A 12,779-nucleotide genomic window follows, 5' to 3' on the forward strand; every position below is an offset into this window, starting at 1 on the left:
TTATATCTGAAGACATGGAAAGAAATATTTCAGTTAAAAAACCAAGCAAACTTGAGGGATGACATGCAACATACCCCGGGAACTGCTGGCAAGGACTGCACAATTTTCATTGGGAGGCCAGGAGACTAACTACCTAAACTGTGGAAAAGGCAGTCCAAACTATCGGGAGGCTAGTTTACTACTAGAATTGCGCAATGCACAATCCAGATTGTCCTGTTGGGTGCTGAGATTACGCATTGCACAATTTTAGCTGGCAAGTGATGCAGGCCCAGGGACTACATTGTGCAATTTTTTGGGCCAATAGTCACTGCCTCCAAAATTGCAGAAATAAATACTGGGGGGTAGCAACTAGCCAAAATTGTGCATTTTTATGAGAGGAAGGCAGGGCCTTCCTTCTCATAATTACGCAATTTTGTCCAAGTGAGGCAGAGTCCGGACTAAGGTTTCCCAGACCCGCCTATGGGAAACTAAAAGCAAATGAAGATGTGAATGTATGGAGAAACTGAGTGTAAGTAGAGGTGAATGATCATGCATGCAAATAGTGAATGAAAGATTCATAAGTGGAACAACATGCATGTGTGTGAAACGAGTCGCCGAATCGACAACCGTTCATGCAAAACAGTTCCATGCATGAGATAGCAGTGGGATGCAAACAAAAACTGAAATGGTGCTTGTGCAGGATAACATGCATGCAAACAACAATGAGTGTTCACACAAATCAATCAGACAGCACTCACACAAGCCAAAACACAAAAAGCGATAGAAATGTTTCAAAAGACAAGTTAAGAACACTTACCCAGAAATAGTTGAGTTGGATGTGCCGAAGACTCCTGGATGTGTTGTGGGATGTTAGAGCTCCAAGATCAATGTGAAGAATGAGCTCTGAAGTGTCGAATAAATAAGTTTGAGGCTCATGACGTGCATGCCACAAATATAGGAAAAAGCGACACTTGGAGGAAAGTTTCTAAAACAACCTTTTCATGTAACCTCTAACTGCTAAAAATAGCTCCCTAAAATCTAGGGATGTTTTTTGCATGTTGCTTTTTTCTATTTTAGGAAAAAACACCCCATGCATGCAATTCAATTTTTCTTAGTCCCGATGGAACCAGTCAACCCAACTACACATGTAACAGCCTACTTGACTAAGAGGGATTTTTTCACAATTTCTGGGGGGAAGTTGGGTTGGTTGTCCAGAGGGATTGCGCAATTTCTGGGAGGAGCAGCTGACTGCTACCCAAAATTTCTAGGTTGAGTTGCACTGCTAGGCTAGATTGCTCAATTTTCTAGGGGAAGGTTGTTTGATAGGATTGTGCAATTTCTGAACCCAGCAGGCTGCTAGTCAAATTTGCGCAATTTATACAAGGAAGGTTGGTTCCCCTCCAGATATTGCGCAATTTTCTGAGGGAGTTTCTCAGCTGCAACTAGACCAAGTCCGGAGTGGCATCATGTGAGGGGAGTGAAACAAACAATCATGCACAAGCTAGCAAGCTGTTAGAAAACCAATGAAGCTCATGTACTTGATAGTGCAAGACATGTTGTTGGATGGTTGGTACAGAGGATCCAAAGAAAAGCTAAGGAAAAATTTTGGAGGGTGGTTGTAGCCATTGCAACACTTGGCGACACAGTGGTAGAACTCTAGCTCTCTAAATGGACCTTGTTCGCGAAAATCAATTCTAACACTTCCGGATGTATTGTTCAGTTCTCTATTCATCTTGGTTCCCACACTTGCTTGATTATAAGATGTCGCATCTACCAAGCTCTTGGTCGATTGACAGACATTCCAAGCTAAGTCAACACAGTTGTTTCGATTGGGGATGAGGGGTATATTGGTGCACAAGCTTTATGGTCATCAGAGTTTTAGTTTCATCTTTGGTGTTGCTCCGCTACCACCAGGCCTAGATAGTACCCCAACAAAGTCACGCAGGAACACAAGCATCACTATACTGCTAGCGAGCCTAGTCAGTTCAATGGCAGAGTTACCTGCATCACCTCTCTGCACAAGAATCCTTTCTCTTCTTTCCCCTTATTCATTTTCATCGTTTTTTGAGATTCTTCACTTTTTATTTTTTCATTCTTCATTTTCACAACTGTGCATAGCACTTATTCATTTCAGAGGCGGAAGAGGGATCCTGACTTATTGAAAGTAGAAGAGGATTTTCCTTCAAAGAAGTAGTTTATATATACCTTTGACGTGCTTGTTAAGGTTTTCCCCCTCACCTTACTCTACTTGACTGAGCTGACAAGGGTTAACCCAAAAATGACCAACTAGAGTAGGTGACAATAGTTAGCGCGCAAGCATTGTGTTTTCACCAAGCTTTACTTTGAACAACACGTATTTTCCATTATCATATCATGGACTGAAGATAACAAGTTCGTCATACAGAGCCAGGACAACAAATAACCAAGTATTGATAACTGCACAAGTCCTCTTGTACTTTACCCAACTTGTTTCAAGAGTCGCACATAGTTTCATGCGAAACTAACCTACGAGCGCAAACAAGCAGACAAACAACAAACAAAGTGAAAAAGAAGAAGTACATGCATAATCAAAGCAAATAAGCAAACATGCAAGGTAAGAAGCAAACATACATGCAAGAAAACAAACTAAAAGCAAACACTACTCCTACTCCTAAGATAACGATACATGGGTCTATTCACGTGAAGTGATATTTCCAATGCAGCCACCGCGCATTGGTCCATCCATGTTGGTGAAGGCATGGTTCGTGAACAACACATTGTGCGAACCAGAAAACATGAAAGATATAAAAATGAAAACAAACACACTCCAAGTTTAAATGTGTCCACAGAACAGGAGTGAGTGCAAGTGCATTACATGCAATCTGTGGACTTATCATGGTGTTTTGCGACACTGCGTGCAGCGTGACATGCAAGCAAATGAAAGAAACAAAGACAAATTGCATCATGCACATGTGCTTGTTATGTATGATTCCTCTAATGCATGAGCAATGGGATCGTGTAGTTCGAGTGGAGGAAACATACTCTTTGTGTGAGATTGATCTTCAATGCATATAGATGAGTGATGAGAAGCCTCGGGTGTTTCAACAATTTCCTAATCAGAAGTGAAACCAACCTCAGGACAGCGAGGCCTTGACATAACCCTCAGCTCGGGCTGAAGTGACTCGACAGGCTGTGGGGTTTCAAATTTGTCGACATATAGATCATCATAAACAGGTGGCTTGGAAAAATAAACTGCAATATAGTCATCATCATGATCGAATACAGAAGTAAATAGATCACGACAACTACAATCAGCAAAATCAATGATTTCATCGACATCCTCATGATCTAATGAATCAAACAAAGGGGTAGATGAGAAGCATAAAAATTCACCCTTTGTGTTTTAGGAAAGAGCAGATGCAAAATCAAGTGGATTTTCAATGAATAATTTATCCTCTTCATTGTTAGATGATGGACTAACATCCGGTGTGTTCTGCGAATGATCAACAATGGGTGCATCCATAGACAGAGATACACATGTGAAATCATGGATGGCAGAATCACCAAATGTATCATGAAATAACAGAGGAGGCCCTGTTAGAAGGGAGCCATCCTTCTTCGAGAGTTGATGCTCAATCTCCCAGTAATACTCTTCATGAATGACAACGCAAGTTGGTTGCGCAACACCAACTCCGTCGATAGCTTAATCCTCATTCACAACAAGTGTAGAGTCTAGAATGGAAGAACACAAGACAGTGAAATTCATAGTATCAGCGAAACATGAAGACGAAGGTTGAGGTAAAATAGACATGTGACAACCCATGGGCTTCACAACCAAATCTGCGCGAAAATTGAGAGAAGTGATGTTGGGAGGATGTGACAGTTGAACAGATGTGTGTAACTCTTCTCCCACATCATTCTGCAGTGGTGTAGCTATTTTATGAGGGGACGGTCGATAGTCACTTGTGATAGTGATCGTGTCTGTCTATGATTGCACAACTCCATCACCGAAATATGCTAAGTGGGGATTAGGCTTGAACTTTTTTTTAGGATTAACATATTTGGTAAGACAATACTCAAATTTGTCCATGAGATACTAGAATTTCATATGACTTTTCGAAGCTTGAAACTACAATAGACGGAAGTGGTCCCAAAATTTTATCAGTGATTCATGAGGGGTCTTTCGTTGTTGTAACAGTTTTTTTTCAAGAGGTTCTGGATCAAAATGATGGAAAGTAGATTCAATGAGATCTCAGAACTGATCAAGTGATTGCACACTTCCATGAGGCAGACTCCAGAAACATCGTTGTGGAGATTCACGAAGTGTGTCTGAAAGCAACAGGTTTACCTCTTCTGCATAGAACTTGTCTTCATTCTCAAGGAATACATAGAATTCTTCTAAGTACTCAAGCCAGGATACTTCGCCTTCACCATCATATGTGAATTCAGACAAGAGATCAAAAAACTCCCTCGTGATGTTGAGAGGTTCAGCATGTGAAAGACATCATGGAGGGATGAGTGTAATAGAATCCATGATAGATATGAAAAGGTTAAAAACAGGATGAAAGGACACAACTTGTCATTTGGCCCTCCTTCTAGCGCTAGAAATGTTGATGGTGTTGGACCTGCCAACATGCCAGAGGATATCCCCAGAAAGAAGTCCCAACTAGACCTCAGACTGTTTAGTGTAGGAGTCCCAACAGTGGGTCATACAATATCGCCTTGACCACGGTTGCGTGTAGAGGCAAGTAATATATCCTTGTTGGTAGCAAGGGTGTGACATATGCAGCAAGTCAAGGAAGGTGCATGAACGGTTCTAAAACATGGAGGGTGATGTGAGTGCACCCCTTGGAAACCTATAAAAGCACGTTACTAAGAAGGGAACACATAAGCAAGGATGCATCACAAACTAGAAAGAAAGTAAGTTGACAATCCAAAGTGATGGTTAAACCAACAACACATTTCAGTAAGATTCATACATACTTATACAGAAAAATTCCATACATGCACGCGTAAACAAACAGATACATATATCATTAGAGTAAACAAGTTAGTTGAAATAAAATAACAACATATGCATGAAACGTTCTGGCTCTATTATATTAAGAAGTGAAAGTTCCAATCATAAAGTACAACAATGACCAACCACTTGTCCCGATAGCGAAACGTTACAGTCATTGTCGTCTGCTCCTCCAAAGAGATATACTAGCTTTGCATTGTGGAGAAGCCAAGGCTCATTACAATACTCTCCAAGCTTTATCTAAGATACTCATATCGGAAGATTAGTTGACCAAAATACTCTACAATGAGTTATGAGGGACTATATGGAGTAAAGGGTGGTGTTGTAGCGCTACAACCACCCTCCAAAATTTTGCCTTAGCTTCATTTTGGAGCCCCCCTACCAATCATCCTCAGCAGCATGTCTTGCATTGTCAAGTACACAAGATTCAGTGGTTTTCTAGCAGATTGCCAGCCTTTGATAGCTTGTTGCATCCCCCTCATAGGTTGTTTCTTCGGAATTGGTCCAACTGCAGGTTGAGTAGCTCACTCAAGAAATTGCACAATTCTGGAGGGGAACTAGCCTTCCCTCCATAAATTGCCCAATCCTATCTGGAAGTCTGCTGGGCTCTATAATTGCACAATTTTACCAGTCAACCTTCCTTGGAAAAACTACACAATCTGTCCCAACAAGACTGCTCAGCCTAGAAATTGTGCAATTCTTTTGGGCAGCCAGCCCAGCTCCCTCCCAGAAATGTGCAAATTTTCCCCTCAGTCAAGCAAGTTGTTGCATGTGCCATTGGGTTGACCATTTCCACCCAGGACCGAGAAAACTTGACTTGCATGCATGGGCTGCTTTTTCCTAAAATAGCAAAAAGAAACATCGAAAAGGCATCCTTAGATTTTAGGGAGCTATTTTTAGCAGCTAGAGGTTACATGCAAAGATCATTTTAGAATCTTTCCTCGAAGTGACGCTTTTTCCTAGATTTGTGGCATGCACGTCATGAGCCTCAAACTTATTTATTCGATGCTTTAAAGCTCACTTATTCACATCGATCTTGGAGCTCTGACATCCCACAGCAGAAGCAGGAGTCTTCGACACATCCATCTCAACTATTTATGGGTAAGTCCTCTTAACTTTCCTTTTGTAGCATTTCTATCACCTTTTGTGTTTTGGCATATGTAAGTTGTTTTCTTGATTTTTGTGAACGTTTTCCATTGTTTGCGTGCATATTATCTTGTACTAGCATAATTTCAATTTTCATTAGCATCTCATTGTTGTCACATGCATGACACTATTTTGCATGAACGCTCATTAATTCGGTGACTCTACCTCACCAAGACAACATTACGCAATCCTGAGAGGGAAGGCTCTGCCTTCCTCTCAGAAAATGCACATTTCTACCCAGTGGTTGTCCTCCAGTCTTGCATTGTGCAATTCTGAGAGGCAGTGGCTATTGGCCCAGAAAATTGCGCAATGCAGTCACTAGTCCTGCAACCATTTCCCGTAGAAATTGTACGTTACACAATTCCAACATCCAGCAGGCCAGTCTGGATTGTGCATTGCCAATTCCAATAGCCAACTAGCCTCCCAGTAGCCTAGACTACCTTTTGTGCAGTTTTGGTGGCCAGTCTCCTGGCCTCCCAAGAAAAATTGCACAATCCTTTCCAGTCAAACACCAGGTATCTTGCATGTCGTTCCTCAAGTTTTCTTTGGTTTTAGTTAGCAGATTTCTTACCATGCATGTCACTATGTCTCTAGATCTAGTAGGTGTTTGTCCGCCGCTCAACAATTTAGGACCAATGGCCTCTAAGGGATCAGGATCAAAGGACACTGACAAAAGTGCAACTGGAGCATCATTTGAGCGAGTGTCTACAAGTTTCCCAATCTATGAAGACACCAAGTTGATTGTAGACAAGGACATCAAGATGAAATGGAAAGAGGTCAATGATGCATTTGTAGGCACATTTGGGGAAGATCTCGAAGACCTCCAAGTCTATGTGAACATCCACAAGTCCAGCTTGTACAGAATTGCATGCAGGTATCCCGTGCTCCCATGCGCGTACATGATACATTGGATCGTCTCACACACTGATCCCGAGAAGATAACAGTGAGCAGTGTCAGCGAAACAGAGATCTCTACCTTCAGGGCACAAGATTATGAATAGATGTACCATATGTCGAAGCCAGTGATCACCATGGATACACCCTTCAACATACCCAATAGCAATGCCAATTCCAGAGATATCTTGAAGAACTCGGTGAAGGATGATGAGCCCCAAAAATGGATAATTATTTGGGCTCATTCAACCTCCTAATTCGACTTAATCCACCATTGTCATTATTTTATTGCATGTTTTTTATTATATTTATGCTAATAGAGTGAATTGGGTTAGTCATTTTGCCAACAAGTCTAATGTGTGCTTTGTGTAGCCTTTTTTGTCAATTTGGAGACAAAATCAAGGGTTGAAATGAGCACTTGGTAGCCAAATTCGTGGAGAGGATTTGTAGGAAGGTGTCCCCTTCATTTATGGGCCCTTACCTCGAATTATCCACCATCAGCTCGGAGTTCAAGGGCCACCAAATCAATTAACACAAGGGCAGCCAAGCAAGTCAAGTAGGACTGTTGTTAACTGCAAGTTTTGGGCAGCCGAGTCCCTAAAGTTTAGGAGGACTATTGGGGTCCTCAATTTGTATAAATAAGAGGGCTTAGGGCCTCATTTCAATTAGTCACTTTATAGTCATTTTGTATTCATTTTGTAGTCATTTTGTAGTTCGATTTTTAGGCAGTAGATTAGCTTTGCTTTCAGCACATTTTCAAGTTCTCCTTATGGACAGTTTTTGGAATGTAGCATTTCTTTTGATCAATAAAGATGAATCCAGCTTTTCACCAGCTATAAATCTCTCTTAGGAGGCTGTAGCTCTTGGGGTTGGGCCCATCTCAAGTGCCCAGTACCTCCTTTGTTTACTTTCATGTGTCTTTGCTGCATTCTTAGAATAAAATCTGTTATTTAGATTTAAACCTTGTTTTATTATTTAGGTTGTTTTTGATGAGTAAAATAGCTTTTCATGCTCAGATTTAGTTGATAGGTTGTTAACATAAAAAGCTTCAAGAAAAGGGCCAACAAACATCTGTGGTTTCACCTCTCCCTCAGTGGGATCAGGAGCTGTGACTAGGATGACTTTGCTGCCCACAAAAACACTGATTTTTCTTTGCCATGCAATCACTAGTGTTTGATATTCATGTGTAGAAGTTGGTTACAAGTTCAAACTTTCATTTTATTAGTTGCATGAGTTAAAATACATGGTTTCATTTCATGTCACACTTCTGTTCATTCTCTTTACTGACAGCTAGCAAATTAGGTCAACGAAACTAGGTCTTTGAATTTACAAGTCTTTGTTGGTTCAGATTGGAAAAACGACTTGTAGAGCACCTATACCACTCCTTCATCTGCTTATTCTCCATTAGCACCATCCACTCCACCCTCTACTTAGAATCCTTACCTCACGTTTGCCACATTTGCTCACATAACCCTAGTTTTTGTACATCATTGTTTAAGCCTTCTTTGAGCCAACTTAGCTATCTACACCTTCTCACCACTCCATCCACCAGTCCCTGGGCCACTTCAGACTCCTATCCTACCTCCATATCCATTCATGCATCTTACCTCACTCACCCATCCTCCAAAATCCAATTTTAAAACATCCTGTAGAAATTTCTGAACATCCTGTAGAAATTCCTGAAAATCTTGTAGAACCCCTGCAGACTTCTTGTAGAAGCTCATGAATGAGGTTGATAGCCAAACTTTGTGAAACTCTATGGAAGGGTGTTAGGGACTCCTTAGACCCTCTCTGAACCTTCCTGACCTCTTCCAAGCATTTCTCCTCCTTGATCCACCCCTGCACAGTCAAAGAACAGTGAAAGCATATGCATGATGAAACTGACAACTTATTCAAAAATACAAAAAGATGTTTTCTTCAGATAGTGATAACTTAGACACATGCATTTTACCTTCCTAGAAGTCAATGGAATCTCTTTCAGTAGCTTGCATCCTCTTTTTCGCATTAGTAGGGCTAGCTGGTAAAATTAGGGTTTGCTAGGGTTTGCATTTCCTTTCCGCTTTCAGTTTCTTTCTGCAAGTAGATTAGCCTCCTTTGAGTTAGCTTTCATCCATCAGTTAAAAAGCTTCTTTTGAGAGCTCATAGAAGTTGGCTTAAGCTCATAGCGGACTTGTGCCAGCTGACCAAGTGACAGCTGCGGCAAGAGCTAGTACTTGTGCATATAACACCGTCGCTTCCAAGTTTGTTACGAACTACCGGGTTGATAAAATTAAAGAAGGGAGTCCCAGGAGTTGCAGCATTATTGCTGCAATACTGGGGCTCACCAAAGGAGCCAACCAAATTCAGGATGACACCCAACTAGGTCTACAAGATAAAGATATTGCGGAAGGCATATCAATACTTGGTCATCTTTCATGTCACTTGTATTGCCAAGAAATCACGGAAACCCTCCCGCAGATTTGGGTGATCGCGTTGGACCAACTAGCTAGAGAAGGAAAATCATGCAACTGATTAGACATGTTTCCTCACTAGCTGAAGGAATAGGTAACAAGAGCTCGACAGCCGCCCAAAGGTCAGCAAGCAGGAATCTACATGTCCACTTACATCTTGGATGCAATCTGTGCCCGTCAGGAGTTCTCGAGTTTGAAGTGGGAATGGACATCGAAAGAGACCTCTATGAACACATATTGTAATATGTTGTCTGAATGCAGCTTCAGAGGAGTTATCACACAGTTATCTGACCATTTTGTCACCCTGATGTACAAGATAATATTTGAACAGGATCCACCTTGCATGTCGAAGGAAGCAATGGAGGCACTGATTGATATATCAGATTGGTATGCCTCACTATCTGGAACCTTCATATGGATGTACAGTGCAGAGAAGCCTCTGCATGTTTTGCTGAAGTTTTTCTTGGACAACCTTGTCATGCAGGAAGTATCATTCCACATCTAGGCAGGATTTACAGCTAAGCTGCACCGAAAGAAGAAGGCACCTTGTCCTCCTCTTCCATTGGGGATCGGGTTATACGAGATACGGAATTTCAAGCATGTAGATGTCGAAGAAGAGGGGATCAAGAAATACCCATTCGAAGCCCGAAGCTACAATCCGTATGACCTGCATTGTCTTGTAAAATATCATTGCACAAGAGTACAGATTCAGTGGATCCACAGGGCATGTCATTGGGTGGAGGAGGACCCATGGAGATATTGTTATAGCTTCTCTAGGCCCAATGAACCATTTAGCATCACTGTGGAATGGTTAGTGAAGCAGGGGGAAGCAGCATCTAGGAGAGCACCACCAGTAGCAGCAGCAAAGGTGAACATACAATAGCACGACAAGGGCAAGAGGAAGATTGTCAAGAGCATGGAGGAGGAACAAAGCTACAAGTTGTGAGTATACCCACTTGTGCAGAAAGCAGCTTTGGAAATAGAGGTGGAGAGGTAACAGCGCGACCAGAGGAACGCGCAAAGGTAGAGAGAAAAATGGAGAATGGAGGAAACAGAGAAGGAGTTTCATGAGTTGAAGGAGCAACACCACCAGGAACAGGAGCTATGCAAATAGGAGAAGGAAGTGCGGCAAGAATAGGTACAATATGGGGCACAACATGTATAGATAGATGAAATTGTGCTCGTACTGGTAGTCGACTCATCCGAACAGCTAGCATCAGGCAAACAGGGTGAGCCATCGCAAGAGCAAGACTTTGCTCAAGTGATTGAACAAGCACTTGAGCAGATGGATATGGACATGGAGCAATAGGAGTTAGACATCAACCTCATGCCTCACCACTAAGAGGTCGACCAACCAGCATCAACGGATCCAGAAGCGAAGCAAGTCCCAAGTGACCAAGGAGACACTGAGATCCTTTGAGACAATCCGAAGGGAGAAATGCACAACATCTCATTTGATAAGTCCCAACATAGAGTTGTGCAGTTATGTAGAGTGTCGACTTAGGAAGATCACACATCTCCTGCGCAGTTTCAGGAATGAGTGATTGTGTCTGACATGTGCAAACATCCAGCAGCATTGGCCAATGCTACTATATTTCTACCTTCAAGGCATAGGATTATGAACAGATGTACCATATGTCGAAGCCAGTGATCACCAGGGAGACACCCTTCATCATACCCAGTAGCAATACCAACTCCAGAGATATCTTGAAGAACTTGGTGAAGGAGCTGGCCAAATTCAGGATGACACCCAACCAGGTCTACATGATGAAGATATTGCAAAAGGCGTATCAATACTTGGTCATCTTTTCATGTCACTTGTATGGCCGAGAAAGCACGGAAACCTTCTTGCAGATTTGGGTGATCGCATTGGACCAACTGACCAAAGAAGGCAAATCATGCAACTGGTCTGACATGTTGCCTCACCAGCTGAAGGAACAGGTAACAAGAGCTTGACATCCACCCAAAGGTCAACAAGCAGAAATCTATATGTCCTCTTACATCTTGGATGCAATCTGTGCTCATCAAGGGTTCCTGGGCTTGAAGTGGGGATGGACATCGATGGAGACCTCTATGAACACTTACTGTAAGAAATTGTCTAAATGCAGCTTCAGAGGAGTTATCACACAACTATCTGATCATTTTGTCACCCCGATGTACAAGATGATATTTGAACAGGATCCACCCTGCATGCCGAAGGCAGTAATGGAGGCACTGATTGATATAGCAGATTGGCATGCCTCACCATAAGGCACCTTCATATGGATGTACAACATGGAGAAGCCTCTAAATGTTTTGTCGAAGTTTTCCTTGGACAAGCTCGTCATGCAAGAAGTATCATTCCACATCTCAACAGGATTGACAACTAGGCTGCACCGGAAGAAGAAGCCACCTTGGCCTACTCTTCCATTGTGGATCAGGTTATATGAGATATGGAATTTCAAGCATGCAGATGTCGAAGCATAGGAGATTAAGAAATATCCATTTGACGCCCAAAGCTACAATCTGTATGACCTGCATTGTCTTTTAAAAAATCACTGCACGAGAGAACAGTTTCAGTGGATCCACGGGGCATGACATTGGGCGAAGGAGGACCCATGGAGATATTGTTATAGCTTCTCCAGGCCCAGTGAACTTGTCGGCATTTTTGTGGAATGGTTAGCGAAGCAGCAGGAAGTAGCATCCCAGAGAGCACCACCAGCAGCAGCAGCAAAGGTGAACATATCAGTGCATGACAAGGGAAAGAGGAAGATTATCGACAGCATGGAGGAGGAACAAAGCTACAAGTTCCGAGAAGACCCACTTGTGTAGAAAGCATCTTTGGCAATAGAGGCAAAGAGGCAATAGCATGACAAGAGGAACGTGCAAAGGCAGAGAGAAAAATGGAGAGTGGAGGAAACAAAGAAGGAGTTGCATGAGTTGAAGGAGCAACTCTGAAAGGAACAGGAGTTGTGCAGATAGGAGAAGGAAGTGTAGCAGGAATAGGTACAACAGGGGGTGCAACATGTACAGACAGATGAAATTACAACCGTACAAGTAGTCGATTCATCTGAACAGTTGGCATTAGGTAGATGGGGTGAGCCATCGCAGGAGCAATACTTTTCTCAAGAGATTGAACAAGCACTTGAGTAGATGGATATGGACATGGAGAAATAGGAGTTAGAGAAAGACACTAACCTCATGCCTCACCACCAAGAGGTCGACCCACCAACTTCACCAGATCCATAAGCGGAGCAAGTCCCGAGTGACCAAGGGAGAATCCTTGGAGACAATCCAGAGGGAGAAATGCACAACATCTCATTCGATCCCAA

This window comes from Pinus tabuliformis, chromosome 8 (genome assembly GCF_031772625.1).
Source record: "Pinus tabuliformis cultivar Carrire ecotype Pingquan chromosome 8, CPIR1, whole genome shotgun sequence".
Classification (NCBI taxonomy): Eukaryota; Viridiplantae; Streptophyta; class Pinopsida; order Pinales; family Pinaceae; genus Pinus; species Pinus tabuliformis.